At 36.2% G+C, this 17,205-nt stretch overlaps 1 protein-coding gene across 1 annotated transcript in view; it reads right to left on the bottom strand.

Moving 5' to 3' along the window:
• The window catches only part of LOC137408418 (uncharacterized), a 309,349-nt gene that overhangs the window by 22,956 nt on the left and 269,188 nt on the right, over nucleotides 1-17,205 (bottom strand). The window lies entirely within an intron of this gene.

Raw genomic sequence — 17,205 nt, 5'->3', positions numbered from 1 at the left:
ATATATATATATATATATATATATATATATATATATATATATATATATATATATATATATATATATATATATATGGATGGTCTCAGGTGCAAAGATGCACCTGAGACCATCCAACACATCATCAGTGGATGCAAGCAGCTAGCAGGAAATGCATACACTGAGTGGCATAATCATGTCGCAGGTGTTGTGTATAGAAGTCTATGTGATGAGTATGGCCTTAATAAACCACAACACTGGTGGGAGGCTCCTGGTAGGGTCAATGAAAATGACCGCGCTAAGATCCTCTGGGACTTCTACATTCGCACTGACAAGCATGTCCTAGCAAACCAACCAGATATAGTGGTGGTAGACAAGGAAAAGAAGAGGGCTACTATAATATATATAGCAGTACCCAATGACTACAATATAGCCAGCAAAGAAAAAGAAAAGGTAGAGAAATATCTCCCTCTTGGAGAAGAGATTGAAAAATGCTGGAATGTAAGAACAACTGTAATCCCAGTAGTCATTGGGGCACTGGGCGCAATAACACCAGCGCATAAAATGTGGCTTGCCCAAATACCAACAACAATCAACTCAGGTGAGTTGCAAAAAAGTGCGCTATTGGGAACAGCTAAGATCTTGAGGCAAGTGCTCAAACTCCCAGGTCTCTGGTAGGAGACCCAAGTTAGAGCAGAAGGTACCACCCATACGGGGTATCCGGGGGTGAGGAAACAATTTTTATATATAGGATAGGAAGTCTATATGTATATTCTGCCTATATATATATTATATATATATAGGCAGAATATACATATAGACTTCCTATATATATATATATATATATATATATATATATATATATATATATATATATATATATATATATATATATATATATATATATATATATATATATATATATATATATATATATATATATATATAGGAAGTCAACTCTCATTGGTAATGGGATTTGTGTCCCTTGCCTAAGCTCCTAGCTGCACTGATGAGGCTTCAATAGCCAAAACAGTACTGTCTGCAGCATGTGTATATATATTACAGTCTTGAGATCAGATCTTTCAAGGCTCACTCATATTGAGCCACTGTTTGCCAAATATTACCATTTATGATTTTTCTTCACTATAATCTTAGACCCGATTTTATGAAATCCTTGATGTTTAGTAGTCAAGCAGAGCTGAGAGTAAAAGCATTTAGATAGCCCTTCATTTATAAACTTGCTCATAAACTTCATAAACTCATTCAATAGATAAACATTCCTAGTTAATATAAGGCAAGGAAGTCAAAGTAAAATGGATGGCGGGTCAAGTACATAATTTAGCTACAGACCGAGGGCCAGACTCAGAAAATGTTTTTGAAATCTTGTTCAGTTCATTTAAGGTTTCTTGAAATAACCATGTCTACCTGCAGCTCTAGACCAGTCTACCAGCAGCTCCAGATTTAGTCTTTTTCATACACTTTCTTATCTCATCTTTTGGGATTATGTTCTCTAGTTCTTTGAGTAGCCTCATCACATAAAACTGAGTCTTACAGACAGTTTAGACTCCTGATCAGCATAAAACAACAGTATGATACACTGCATACTTTACCTGCACTGAGGATTAGTGTTCATTACAGTCTATTAACTTTGCATTTGCTGCATGCATATTTTTCATACTATAATGTTAATTGGGACATACATGGGGACATGCGTGTCATGCTCAGGTATTTAAATCATTACTCTGTCTCCTAACATTGATTTTGTATCGGTTACCAACATTTGAAAGCTCAGAGTGTCTTTCAGTCTGCACCGGTTGATGATGGTGCAAGTGTACAGATGATTGTAATGCTATGAAAGTAGGTCATCCAAAGGAGTAATTAGGTTATAAGGATGTGGCAGGATCTAATGTAAGCAGCTTACAGAGTTTTAGTCGAATCATGGGCTTGTCAGCCTGGTAAATTTATAGGGTTTTTAGTGCTTATAAACTTGTGAGCTCCAAGAATTGCAAAGAATAACATAAATAACAAAATGTTGGTAGAATAATGTAATTAATTGCCCTAACTTTATAAAGTGCTTAAATAAGTCACCTGTGAATAACCATTGATATGCAGAGGGTAGTTATATACAGAGGGTAGTTATATACAGAGGGTAGTTATATACAGAGGGTAGTTATATACAGAGGGTAGTGATATACAGAGGGTAGTGATATACAGAGGGTAGTTATATACAGAGGGTAGTTATATACATAGGGTAGTTATATACAGAGGGTAGTTATATACAGAGGGTAGTTATATACAGAGGGTAGTTATATACAGAGGGTAGTTATATACAGAGGGTAGTTATATACAGAGGGTAGTTATATACAGAGGGTAGTTATATACAGAGGGTAGTTATATACAGAGGGTAGTTATATATAGAGGGTAGTGATATACAGAGGGTAGTTATATACAGAGGGTAGTTATATACAGAGGGTAGTGATATACAGAGGGTAGTTAGATACATAGGGTAGTGTATATACAGAATACTCTCTGTATATACATACTGACGGTATTCTGTATGTACAAAAGTAGTGTATGTAGTGTTTATACTAATAGAAATATATATATTTCTATTAGTTCTTTGAGGTGATGAGGCACCTCAAAGAACTAGAAAATATACCCTCAAAATATGAGATAAGAAAGTTTATGAAAAAGACTAAATCTGGAGTTGCTGGTAGACTGGTCTGGAGCTGCTGGTAGACTGGTCTGGAGCTGCTGGTAGACACGGTTATTGCAGGAAACCTTCAAAGATCTGAACAAGTTTTCAAAAACATTTTCTGAGTCTGGCCCTCGGTCTGTAGCTAAATTATGTACCTGACCAGCCATCCATTTTACTTTGACTTCCCTGCCTTATATTAACTAAGAATGTTTATCTATTGAATGAGTTTAGTTTGAGCGAGAAACAAGTTTTTGAGCAAGTTTATAAACGAATGGCTATCTAAATGCTTCTACTCTCAGCTCTGCTTGACTACTAAGCATCAAGGATTTCATAAAATCAAGTCTAAGATTGTAGTGAAGAAAAATCATAAAGGGTAAAATTTGGCAAACAGTGGCTCAAGATGATTGAGCCTTGAAAGATCTGATCTCAAGACTGTAAGCAGGTAGCATTGGCCTTATGAACTGCACATTTCACAACATGGTTTAGCGAAGTCAGAGAAAGCCAAACAACTGGTACTGTTTTTACAGACAGTTTTTAAGAAATAATTTGAAGACATGAGGATATCTGATATCAAACCTTTTAGCATTCTGTTAGATGTGACGATTTCAAATATTCAATAACTGAACCACTTTTTATACCAAATAAGTTGAAGGTGTTTGACAAAGTTATTATGTCACTAAATGGCAAACTAGGATAAACCGAAGCATTTCTTTGTTGTTTCATTCTCAACTTTAGGCTGACATCCCTATTTTATATTTAAAACCTGTTACTTAACTAGAATTGACTATTTCTTGCAAGTATTGCAGCATACCAAATTCATAATTGAAGGTTTGACTTCGCTTATTTGATAGTGTGTTACAGATCTACTACCGACTTCTTGTTTGGTGTTATCAGTCTTCACTAAAGGGTTAACAACTCAAATCAGGTTACTGTCAGTAGTAAATATTTACAGACTAACAAATCTGTACAGCTAGTTTTTCGTCATTTTGTTTATAAACACATTTTGGGAGCATCTAATGGATTTGTATGTGTAAGCAACCAATTTTGTAGTTGACTTGCCATACCTTCTTACACCCTCGCTTTTCAGCAGGTAAAACAAACACTGTGAACTCATTGCCTTGTAAAGCGCAGCAGCGCAGTGTTCATCACAGAATGTTCATGGAACAATTTTTGTTTGATTGCCTTTTCCTGGTTACCCAAAATCTACTAAACAGATGCGGAAGCAAACTGTAATTTTGGAGCTTTTGAAAAAAAATCAGAGAAAGTTCATTTGCTTGGTTGATGTGAAATGGGAAGAAGAGTACATGAAAATGTCATGCTTTCTTGTGCACTAATTTCATTATCTGTGAAGTCAAATACTTCGCGCTCTATTGGAATTGAGCTACGATAAAATTTGAGCATTTTCATTAAAATCATATAACATTTCTCTAAAAAAAATTAAACAACAGAGTAACTGTTGATAATAGCAGCAATTCAAATAAATGACTTCCAATTTCTCTTACTTTCAACTTTCAGAGCTTTTTGGGTCTTTTTGAAAACTCATCATCTGACATGACTTTTTCAGGCGACACCAACTTTGTGGTTATTAAAATTTGCTGTAAGACAAGTTTCCCACTACTACTAGTTTTTTTTACAAAGATTTTGCATTTTTCAACAGGGATGTTGAATAGTAAAACCAGTTACATATAAAAATAGGAGAAGCTTGGTATGTGGGTAGAGTCACAACTGAAGACCATGTATAACAGAGTTTAATATTGAAGGAAACCAACAAAGAACCACAAACCTATACATATAAGCCTTGAAATCTAATTATATTTTTATTCCCTGTTTTTAATCTTTATTTCAGACTGCAGTAATTGTTTTTATATGTGGTGATAACTTTTTGGTTTGTGAAAATATCTAAAAACATACTTTCTTTATGAATCAGCTTTAAAGAGAAGCGCACCCTGTTCTGTGGATCGTACTCAACATGCATTCGTATTTTAACAACTAGCTAAAATAGCTCAGTCTTGAGTCACGCCATGATGATATACAAATGTTTTGGCTAATAAATACAGAAAAATGTGTCTATGTTATAGTCTAGAGTAGAAACGCTACCTTGACAGTTGCGAAGAAGTCACTTCAGGAAGGGCTGTAAGGTGTAACGAAGACAAGAGCCTAAGGCAAAAGCAAAAAGTATTAGCCCAAATGCATTCAGTTGACTGGCTAATCAATAAGCACTGAAAATAGCAGATGTAATTTGAAAACAACAGCTTGCTCACTGGAAGCGAAAGAATGTCAAGTGATCTTTATACTGATGTTAAACTCATTTTAAAGCCATACTTCAATATGTTATCCAATAGGCTCATCGCCTTTGAATGTGAAAGGTCAGCTAAGCTCAATAAATCAGAGAAGACAACTACTACAACTTCAATGACTCGTAAGATGAAAATATTATGTTATGTAACAGTAGTTGTTTGCTCTGAATCATTGATGTTAGGGAAAATAGCCTCTGTTACATATGTTACAACTGTTACATATGTTTTCACCATCTATCAATTATTGTAGTTGAGAAACAACTGCAATGTGTTGATATGAGAGTTTATGTGATCCTTAAAGGTTGACTTACAACAAAATTCACATTACAGTTATTTGGTATCAAAAGGTTCACCATGTCTTACTCTGCTGTGTTGTAGGTGCAAAATATGTGGGAATGTGATTACAAGCTCTTAAAAGGTCAAAAACGAAAAGCTGCCGTAGATTGGAATCTCTTTATTTCTCTGACGTAGTCATGAAATTTGGTTATCGTCTTGTCTCGTGATGTTCTCCCATGAATTGAAAGGCCAACAAAAAGCTCAATATAAAACTTATCGTAGCACTAGTTTATGACAAACACTTCGGGTTTTACCGAAGACCCCGTCTCAAATATAGATGCTCGCTACTTTACAGTTTTGTTTCGGTTTGGTCTAATCGGCAAGTCGTAATCTGATCATGTGACTCAATACTTCGCAAATAATTTTTGCAGCACTTTTCGATTATCACAGGTAACCAACAGGCTCGTCATGATTATCAGACAATGATATGTACTCCTTTAAGCTAAGGCTAAAAAATTAAACGAATTTTTACGGTAAGTTATAAGATATCACTGCTAAAAGTGACAGCATTAAAATGATGATAAAATAGATGCGTAAAAACAATAGACATGGTTTTATTGAATGTGTGAAGTATATTTGTGAAATATTTCGACGAATAAGGTTGCATGAAAGTGTAAACAGAAACCATCTAACACAGCTATGTCACATTTGAGCCGTTTTGGAAAGAGAATCCAAACTACGGCGGTCTCGTGTGTCTGCGATTAACTGTTCGTTTTTGGGCTTTTAAGAGCTTGTAATCACATTCCCACATATTTTACACCTACAACACAACAGAATAAGACATGGTGAATCTTTTCATATCAAATAACTGTAATGTGAATTTTGTTGCAAGTCAACATTTAACAATGTTGAGATTCTAGTAGTGTTACCACTTGTAGAATCACTAGTTGAATAGGGTTTAACAGCTAGAGCAGTGATGTTCAACCAATGTGCCGCGGCACACTAGTGTGTCGTGAGAGATTGTCAGGTGTGCCGTGAGAAATTATCCAATGTCACTTTTGTAAAATTTAATTTTTACAAAACATTTATTAATCATTCTCTGTAAATATTATGTCATTGTCTGGTGTCCATGATGTAAAGACTGGGAGGGTAACTTACCATAAAACCTTTATTTGAACTAGTGTTGGGCCGGTAAGGAGTTATCCGCTTTTACCGACACCTAGTAATTATCGGTATCCGGAAAACCAATCACTTTCGGTGACAGCTAGTTATCCCTGGCCAGTTTGATATGATCGGTATTTATCTGTGAAAGCTTATCGGTAATTGGTTATCCGGAAAAAATTTTGTATTTGACAGGCTACAGCATTACCAGCGACGTGTGCGTGGGAAAATCTCCCGCATAATGAGCTGCTTATGAAAGAGCTCATTTGACGTCTCACCCACAATCGCTATGTAACTGAATGAGAATGAAATGAGAAAAATGAAGAAGAAAAATTGCGCATTAATTGATGTTATGGTTAGTAGCAAAGACGCATCTTTGAGGAACACGCTTATCAAAAAGAGTCACTCAGCGCACATTGGCCATGACAACTTTTTTTCTCAGACATTCTGAAAACACAATACATGCGAATTATATTATAACTCTTCAACGAACATTACTACGCTTACCTATAGGTATCTAGTATTATATTACGTCTTACATTGATAAAATGAAAACGTAATATACGTTTTATATTTGATTTATCTCTCCACCTGCGTTATAAAAAAATGGGCCTTAGATATGCTGAAGTTAAATACACATTGAAAACCATATACCGAACTACAATACCAACAATACCGAACTTTATTAGTTGGCAAAGGATACCGAAGATAATAAATACCGAGGATACCGGCACCGGAAAAACCGACAAAAAAGTGCAAGGATATCCTATCCGGCACTAAATTATATACCGGCCCAACACTAATTTGAACGCCATGGCGTTCTATTTTTCGACCCTTCTTTCATGATGGCGTTTAATGAGAGGTGACGTTCAATAAAAGGGTGGCATTCAATTTTTCAACTAGCTACTCAAGATTTTGGTAAATTAAACTTTAACTAACAAATAACGAATGATAACATAACATCCAATATAAAGTTATAATATAAGACAATTCAACGAACAATCAATGATAAAATATCAACCAACATAAAATTACCAGACAAAAATATAATACAAGACATATACCGGTAATACAAAATAACATGGTAATTACTAGCATGTAATATAATGTTTAATGTTGAAATTCAAGTGATGCATCACTATTGCAACAGTATTCGTCATTTTCTAGAATTGTCGTGTAGTTCTAGAATCACTCTAGAATCAGCGTCGAATAGTTGAATGTCCTTTTATTGGTAATGCCAGAATTAGCCCGCGCTTGCTGGAGACCCTTCAGTCTTAATCAGTGTCTGACCTGAAACGAAGGATATTGCTGTCCTCAGATCCGCTTAGAGAGTCAGTCAGTATATCCTTTGAATGACTTGCCGATTAGCATCTTCGGATTTGTGCCTGCTCGACGTGTCTGCCAAGGTTATCATATTGCTCTGAGAAATTGAACGCACAACTTATGCCGTAGGAGCGGTTTAATTGAATGCCCAGTCCTTGATGTAGTTGGCTCAATCTCTATAGGCACCATGATCTGGGTGCATCTATTCACGTGTTTGATGCATGGTCAATGCATTTAATATTGACCCACAACCTCAAAGTCCATCGAAATGGACAGGTTGATTAGTACAATATGCCTTTGATTACTAATTAACGTGATGAACACCAGTGTTGTTCAATTATAGGTGGCCTTCAAATAAGGGGTGGTGCTAGAATATTGGCTTTGTGTTCATCTAAACAAGCCTAGGTTTCACACTGACTGAGTATAGATAAATTGAAGAACTATATTGTGGTTAAATATACTGTTCAGAGTGTCATTTTATAACATTGTTGGTTAGTGGTGTGCCTCAAAATTTTTCAAATGTAAAAATGTGCCTTGGCTCAAAAAAGGTTGAAAAACACTGAGCTAGAGTATAGGTACATCCCATTTACCGACCCTAATATTTCATATATCTTATGTCTATTTTTCTAAATTGATTTAAATACTTGTTGTTTAAACATCTGTATGGCTACAAGCCCGCTTTTATAAGACTAAACTCTATTGGAGTAACTAGTTCTGTGGTTGATACTTAACTTCAACACCGAATAGACTTGCTAAGCGCTTGTCAGCATCAAAGTTTCATAGAGTGGGAGCACTTGTTGATTATAAGAAAGAAAAAATGCATTTACTTTTGAGAATGCTCAACAAAAACGATTTGAGTTTAACTGTATACTCATTTACTAATCTCTTTAATAAGAAAAAGTTTTAATAAAATAATAGTTTTGTTGCATTAATTTGTTGCATGATGTGTTGTTTTAACACAGAGTGCTGTTTACCGTATGTCTAACAGTTTGTACAGCAAATGTAATTGGCCCTATATGCAGTAATGTATATTGAGCTCTTCTGTTAGGCTCGATAGTACAAATGTATGTATATATAGTTTGAAACCTTTTCACAGCATGTAAGAACAATTGTAATTCCGGTAGTCATTTAAGGTTTAGGTAAAATAACACCTGCACATCAATTGTGGTTTGTCCAAATAGTTGCAATATAAATGATTGAGTTGCAGAAAAGTGCGCTATTGGGAACAGCTAAGATCTTGAGGCAAGTGCTCAAACTCCGAGATCTCTGGTAAGAGACTCGAGTTAAAGCAGAAATTATCACCCATATGGTTTAACCAAAGTAAGAAGACAATTATCCCACGACCACACGAGCGGAGCGGAAGTGTGGGAGTTTTATGATAAATGCATGCGCACACAACTTACGAAAATTATTAATCAAAAATGAGACGAACCCTCGTCAAGAAATTTCATCAAAAAATTTAAGCATCGGAATGTAAAGTCGTTAAAGTATAATAACGATACAAAGCACATTTAAACCTATTTAAATATGTTACCAAGTCTTTGTAAACCTTCGATAATATCTTAAAACTTACCCATCTGATCGGATTATATACAAATAGACAGATTAATTTCAACGAAAATCGCCACAAAACACTTGAAAAGCTTGGTTTAATAAAAGTTAAGACCGGAAATTAAAACGCCGAGGGACAGATAACAGAACGATGAAGTATGACGATGTCTTGCGCATTTCACGAAAAGATAACGTGCACTTTTCACCAGTCTATAGCATTGTCGAATTGCCGAAGGTTTTGGCCATTAACATAGGAGTACAGAAATCGTTTCATTTTTGCTGATTTCAATTTTTTCATTTTCATTTGCCAACACATTTAAATACTTTCACATTCTAACTGATGTCCAACGCAGTATAAGTAAAGGCAAGCAAATGACGATGATATTTTTTATCGTTTCTTATGAGATTATTACAATAATTAACTATAAGTTTGGATGACTACAGAACAATGACTACGTAGTACAGACTTTCTAAAAATCTAACGCAGTGTAAGTAAAGGCATGACGATGATATTTTTTCTAACGGTTCAAATGAGATTATTGCAATTATTAATTATAAGTTTGGATGACTACAGGACAATGACTACGTAGTACAGATTTTCTAAAAATCTATATAAATATCACAACTTCGTGATATTGTTAGCTATGCCGTTTGGAAATGTAAACAAAATTGTGCATTGGTTTTTTATTATTACTATATAAATAATATTGGTTATTCTAATAATATCAATGCATTTTACTTCTAATATTGGCCAATATTGCATTTCTGTTTTTGCAGGAGGAGAGATATAAACATATAATCTTTTCCTTTCATTATTACTATTTGTTGTATATAATAACACCCAGTACATTACAGCTACCATTGCAGTTATCCTATTTGACTGCTAATATTGCATTTCTCAATCATCAGTACCCTTTCTTCTTTCCAATATCACTTTGGTCGTGGGCTGTATGACAGTGGAATTTCTAGTATATATTTATGTATGTGTTAATATTTATAATATATTTATATATACGTATATAATATACACATAATGTAATATATACATGTAAATATATAGGCCAACATATGTACATGTTCATATATATATACTAGCTGTGTTACCCGGCGTAAGTGGGGTAAAAAAAATCAGCTTATACACAATGAGAAGTAATGAAAGTTGCCTGTCACTTGCTACTAGCCTGGCAGATTGCCAATGGAAAACTTTACCAAGCTAACTAATGACAATCACTTACTTAAGCATGCAAAGCCGTTGCAGGTATGCAAAGCCGTTGGGTATGTGCTACAATATAGTGACTTAAATCGGTTAGCTATAAACATCGTATATATATATATCTTATGTATATATATATCTTATGTACAGTCAAACATGGATAACTCGAACTTCACGGGACCGAGCGAAAGTGTTCGAGTTATCAGAGCCCTATGATTTACGAAAAGTTGAAGTTTACCTCTATGACTTGGAATAAAGTGATTTTCTAAAGCGATAACAACCGTCTCGGTAGCCGTTGGGCAAAAAACTGTTCGAATTAACAGAGTTGAGGTCGAGTTATCTATAGCAATTTATCATTACGTGGGAACGGACCAAAGAAACCGTTCGAGTTAACCATGTGTTCGAGCTATCCTTTTGCGAGTTATCCATGTTTGACTGTATATATATATATACATAAGATATATATATTTGCATATATATATATATATACATAAGATATATATACTTGCATATATATATATATACATAAGATATATATATTTGCATATATATATACATAAGATATATATATATATATCCGAATACAAGATATATTACCGAATACAAGAAACGCCTTCGGCAGGTCTTACAGAGCCAGCTCAATGCCAAGAACCAAATCATGGCAATAAATACCTACGCACTGCCAGTAATAAGATATCCAGCAGGCATAATAAAGTGGACTGAGGAAGCCATCAAAGAAACAGGTATAGCAACTCGTAAACTGCTGACCATGCATGGAGCACTGCACCCAAAATCTGATACTACTAGATTGTATCTTGATAGGAAAGATGGCGGTAGGGGACTCAAAAGTGTACAGCAGACAGTGAAAGAGGAGGAGCAAAGCATCAAAGCATATGCAGCCTCCATGGCCATCTCAGATAAGTTGCTAGCTGAATTTCAATCGGCTGCTCTTACAACGGACCTATGCCCTGATGATGAGGAAATTGACTGGCACACGAAACCTCTTCATGGTGCTTACCACCAACAAATATCTAAGGTTGGCGATCTTCACCAGACATATATGTGGCTGAACAAAGGAAACCTAACGGCCAATACAGAGTCGCTAATCATGGCAGCCCAAGAGCAAGTGCTCCCAACAAAGCAACTCCAAACAAAAATCTATCACACTAGAGACGATCCTAGATGCAGACTGTGCAAAGATGCCCCTGAGACCATCCAACACATCATCAGTGGATGCAAGCAGCTAGCAGGGAACGCATACACTGAGCGGCATAATCATGTCGCAGGTATTGTGTATAGAAGTCTATGTGATGAGTATGGCCTTAATAAACCACAACACTGGTGGGAAGCTCCTGGTAAAGTGAATGAAAATGACTGCGCTAAGATCCTCTGGGACTTCTACATCCAAACTGACAAGCATGTCCTAGCAAACCAACCAGATATAGTGGTGGTAGACAAGGAGAACAAAAGGGCTACTATAATAGATATAGCAGTACCCAATGACTACAATATAGCCAGCAAAGAAAAAGAAAAGGTAGAGAAATATCTCCCTCTTGGAGAAGAAATTGAAAAATGTTGGAATGTAAGAACAACTGTAATTCCAGTAGTCATTGGAGCACTGAGCGCAATAACACCGGCGCATAAAATGTGGCTTGCCCAAATACCAACCACAATCAACTCAGGTGAGTTGCAGAAAAGTGCGCTATTGGGAACAGCTAAGATCTTGAGGCGAGTGCTCAAACTCCCAGGTCTCTGGTAGGAGACCCGAGTTAGAGCAGAATTTACCACCCATACGGGGTATCCGGGGTGAGGAAACAATTTTTTTTTTATATATACATAAGATATATATATATATATATACATACATAAGATATATATATATATATATCTTATGCTCACAGATGGCCTAAGAATGCCAAATGGTACCATCAAAGATATAGAAGAAGGGTACAAGTACTTGGGGATTATGCAAAGCAACATCAACCACGAAGCCGAGGTACGCCACAAAGCCATTACCAAATACAAGAAACGCTTTCGGCAGGTCCTACGGAGCCAGCTCAATGCCAAAAACCAAGTCATGGCAATAAATACCTACGCACTGCCAGTAATAAGATATCCAGCAGGCATAATAAAGTGGACTGAGGAAGCCATCAAGGAAACAGATATAGCAACTCGTAAACTGCTGACCATGCATGGAGCACTCCAACCAAAATCTGATACTACTAGATTGTATCTTGATAGGAAAGATGGCGGTAGGGGACTCAAAAGTGTACAGCAGACAGTGAAAGAGGAAGAGCAAAGCATCAAAGCCTATGCAGCCTCCATGGCCACTTCAGATAAGCTGCCAGCTGAATTTCAATCGGCTGCTCTTACAATGGACCTTCGCCCTGATAATGAGGAAATTGACTGGCACACGAAACCTCTTCATGGTGCTTACCACCAACAAATATCTAAGGTTGGCGATCTTCCCCAGACATATATGTGGCTGAACCAAGGAAATCTAATGGCCAATACAGAGTCGCTAATCATGGCAGCCCAAGAGCAAGTGCTCCCAGTAAGGCAACTTCAAACAAAAATCTATCACGCTAGAGGCGATCCTAGATGCAGACTGTGCAAAGATGCACCTGAGACCATCCAACACATCATCAGTGGATGCAAGCAGCTAGCAGGAAATGCATACACTGAGTGGCATAATCATGTCGCAGGTGTTGTGTATAGAAGTCTATGTGATGAGTATAGCCTTAATAAACCACAACACTGGTGGGAAGCTCCTGGTAAGGTCAATGAAAATGACCGCGCTAAGATCCTCTGGGACTTCTACATTCGCACTGACAAGCATGTCCTAGCAAACCAACCAGATATAGTGGTAGTGGACAAGGAGAACCAGAGGGCTACTATAATAGATATAGCAGTACCTAATGACTACAATATAGCCAGCAAAGAAAAAGAAAAGGTAGAGAAATATCTGCCTCTTAGAGAAGAGATTAAAAAATGCTGGGATGTAAGAACAACTGTAATCCTAGTAGTCATTGGGGCACTGGGCGCAATAACACCGGCGCATAAAACGTGGCTTGCCCAAATACCAACAGCAATCAACTCAGGTGAGTTGCAGAAAAGTGCGCTATTGGGAACAGCTAAAATCTTGAGGCGAGTGCTCAAACTCCCAGGTCTCTGGTAGGAGACCCGAGTTAGAGCAGAAATTACCACCCATACGGGTTACCCAAGTTGAGGAAACAATTTATATATATATATATATATATATATCTAATATATATATCTAATATATATATATCTAATACATATCTAATATATATATATATATATCTAATGTATATATATCTAATATATATATATATTTTATATATATAATATTATTATACATATATATACATTATTATACATAACAATGTATATATAATATATATTATGTATATATGTAGATAACATAGCTGAAGATGAAAAAAATGGCTGTGTGCTTTAGGTTAAGCCATGTGTTTAAGTGCTTGTGTTCAATTCCAGTGCTTTGCAAAGTTTTCAATAGTAGATTTTAATTGCTGTGACTGTACACAGCAACGACAGAAAACAAAAGACCAACAAAAAACAAAAACTGATATTTATATATATACATGGGTAAAGCAGCTCATCTTTTTCCAGGTAGATGTTTCTCTCTGGAGTTACTAGAGGTCTGCTTCTGCATTTTTCAGGTGAGTGGTGGTGTATATTTACCAGTCACCTGAAGAGTGACCAGTAAATATACACTGGCACTCCTGAAAAAATCTCAAAACATGGAAATACCCATAGGCATCCTAGCATATTGATGCTTATCAAATGGAGTGATGAAAATTGCAAGACTGGATGAACCTTCATCGAATGAGATCTGATGGAAAACCTACTTGGCATTTTGTCTACATAGTAATTTTAGGCGGGATCTAAAAAATACATATTATTTGTTGGATATTAATAAAATATCTTCTTATCTGTGATAAATCTCTTCTCTTTTACAACATCCTATCAGAAATATTGATGAAGCATAATTTTCTGTTAAATGCTGTTCCTAAGCAACTGAATTGCCAACACGAAATATTTTGGAAAAAGTGGAATAGCTGATAGCCAATGATTGTGAAAAACTGACAGATGAAGAATAGAGTGTTATTCTTGTGACTAACCAAAAGACCTATAGTGTAGTATAGTACTTGGAACCGAGCATCAACTATAATATGGGGACACCCTGGGCCCTAATGAGTTGAGACATTGAGGATCAAGACAAAGTCTTAGATTACTATTTGGTTTGTTTACCAAAACAAGAAGTGATAACCCCTGTGCAGAATGGTGTCATACATAATAACCCCTGATTCAACTAACCTACCAACCTCTGACTTGAGTGTGTGTTATTTTTTATTTGGTGCCAGTATAAAAAGGGTAGACCTTAGTTTTGCTCTTAATTTGAGAGTAAAGCTTACAGTTTAACCAAAACTATCATTGAACACCTCAAAATGACTGCTTAGCAATTTCTGCTTGGCTGGCTGCAAACTCCAGAATGACGATACCTCACATACCTCTAAGTTTTATTTCACACAGGATTACCTCTTTTAGCATGGTCTTGGCCACAGCACTCACAATATTTGACATATAATGCCACTTGTGAAACCCTTTCTCGTCAAAAACACCTTGAGGAAGATTTGTTGACTCTTTAGTTTGTATAGCTAAAGCCTATTTTTCACTGCGTAGCTTTCTTGTTAAGAGCTATTATCTCTTCTGTTTGCAGTTGTTGCTTTATCTGTTCTAATATTATATCTGAACTATATTGCAGCTCTCTACCGAAGTCTCTATTTCTCATGCCTGACACAAATCTAATCCTCAGCATACTGCTATTATATGTCTGCTTTTAGCCACCAAACTTGGAAACTAGATCACGTAAATTTTTAGTAAAAGGTTTATCACTCTCATCTGGCTGTTGAAATCATGACATACACTTCACAGGGTAGTGAAGATAATCGTTTTTTAGGCTAAAATAAGTTCAATTGCTTCAAAGGATCAATAACTTTCAAGCAGTGGAAAATCCAGAGTACTTTCTGGATTTTGGGCTGTCCCCACTTAAAAACTATTTGCTTCATCTGTTGCAAGCACTGGATGAATCGTCCTCACATTTACCTGAGTCTCAATGTATACATGTATAAGCATGCTCACTTGTCTTATAGCCATTATCACATACCTGGGCAATATTGACACAACCCAAATATGACCACAGCCCCACTACCAGCCAAAGTGAGGTCACTCAAGAGAATTACTGCAGTGTCGGTAAAGTACTTCTACTCATCAGCCAAAGACAAATCTATTTTTGGGCTTGAATTGACTTGTTCGCTGTCATCAACCATCAGCTATCTGGAACGCAGTCAGGTTCAAAATACCTAAGATGCCTTGCTATGACATTGAGGTGGCTGATCACTGGAGCCAGGGCTGAGCTAAAGAGGACAGCCAACACCGAGGCAACTGACACCTTGACCGAGCCAACCCCCGACTCAGTAAGTGACACGGCCTTCGGTAACACTTCCGGTCGGCCAAATGTCGGGTATCGAGTCGGTCTTACCACCTAGATGCGAGCCAAGTAAGATCCAGGAACTATATAGGACCAAGATCAGAGCACCTAGAAGTCTCACACTGTGCAGTTACTTACAGTATATACTTATTACATATTTAACTGTACCCTTATATATTTACTGGGAAATATATACTCATTTGCCTAGTATCCAAGTGGTTTCATTCTCGGAGAGTAATTAGAGAAACTCTGTCAGTTCCTTTACAACTTTAATGAAGTCATTAGGTCAAATTTGATGATAAGCTTTATTATGACTCTAAGAAGTTTAACTGACAAAATTACAAGCGCATACATGAACCCAAGATAAACTATAATTTATATATAATTTAAACATATTGTATCTATTACGCATTTCAGCTCAGTTTATGCAATAGTGAGGCCAGTTAACACACACTTATGACATACTGACAGTCTCTCTTTATTTAGTTAATAATATTTAAAATTGATTTTCTTACCAATTCTACTAACTAAAAAATTAATAATCCTTCTTGTGACTTGTTAAAATTTTGATAACGAACATTTGAAACACTAATAATAAATATTTATAGAATATGAACAATAATTATTTGCTAACAGCAGCTGTAATCTGAGCATAGGTGATATTTTTACGTGGTGTCATACTATTTATACTAAATAACAATAATATAGCTAGTATTAGTACTATTAATTCAGATTTATAAATGATATATGTAATAATTACTATTTAGATAGTAGCAGTTTTAATCTGAGCGTAGGATGTGTGTGAGGTGTGGGCTTGCGTGTGCATGTGTGTGCATATTAGTGCGTATTCGTGTGTGTGCGTGCATGCGTGTGTGTGCATGCATGTTCATGTGTATGCGGGTGCATGTATGTGCATATTAGTGTGTATTCATGCGTGTGTGTGCATGTGCAGGTGCAGGTGTGTGCAAGCGTGTGTGTGCATGCGTGTGAGTGAGTGTGTGTGCATGTGCGTGTGCGTGCGTGTGTGAACACTTCTAATGCATATCTTAAACATATCCTGGCCTTCCACATTCTAAACTTTGTAAACTTTGAACAGCTCTTGTTCTAGATTGTCACACATGACTGTTTATTGACTGCAAAATTTCAATGAGAATGATAGCTAGTATGATACGCT

The sequence above is a fragment of the Watersipora subatra genome, chromosome 11 (assembly GCF_963576615.1).
Source record: "Watersipora subatra chromosome 11, tzWatSuba1.1, whole genome shotgun sequence".
NCBI lineage: Eukaryota > Metazoa > Bryozoa > Gymnolaemata > Cheilostomatida > Watersiporidae > Watersipora > Watersipora subatra.
This window is presented reverse-complemented; position numbering and strand designations above follow the sequence as displayed.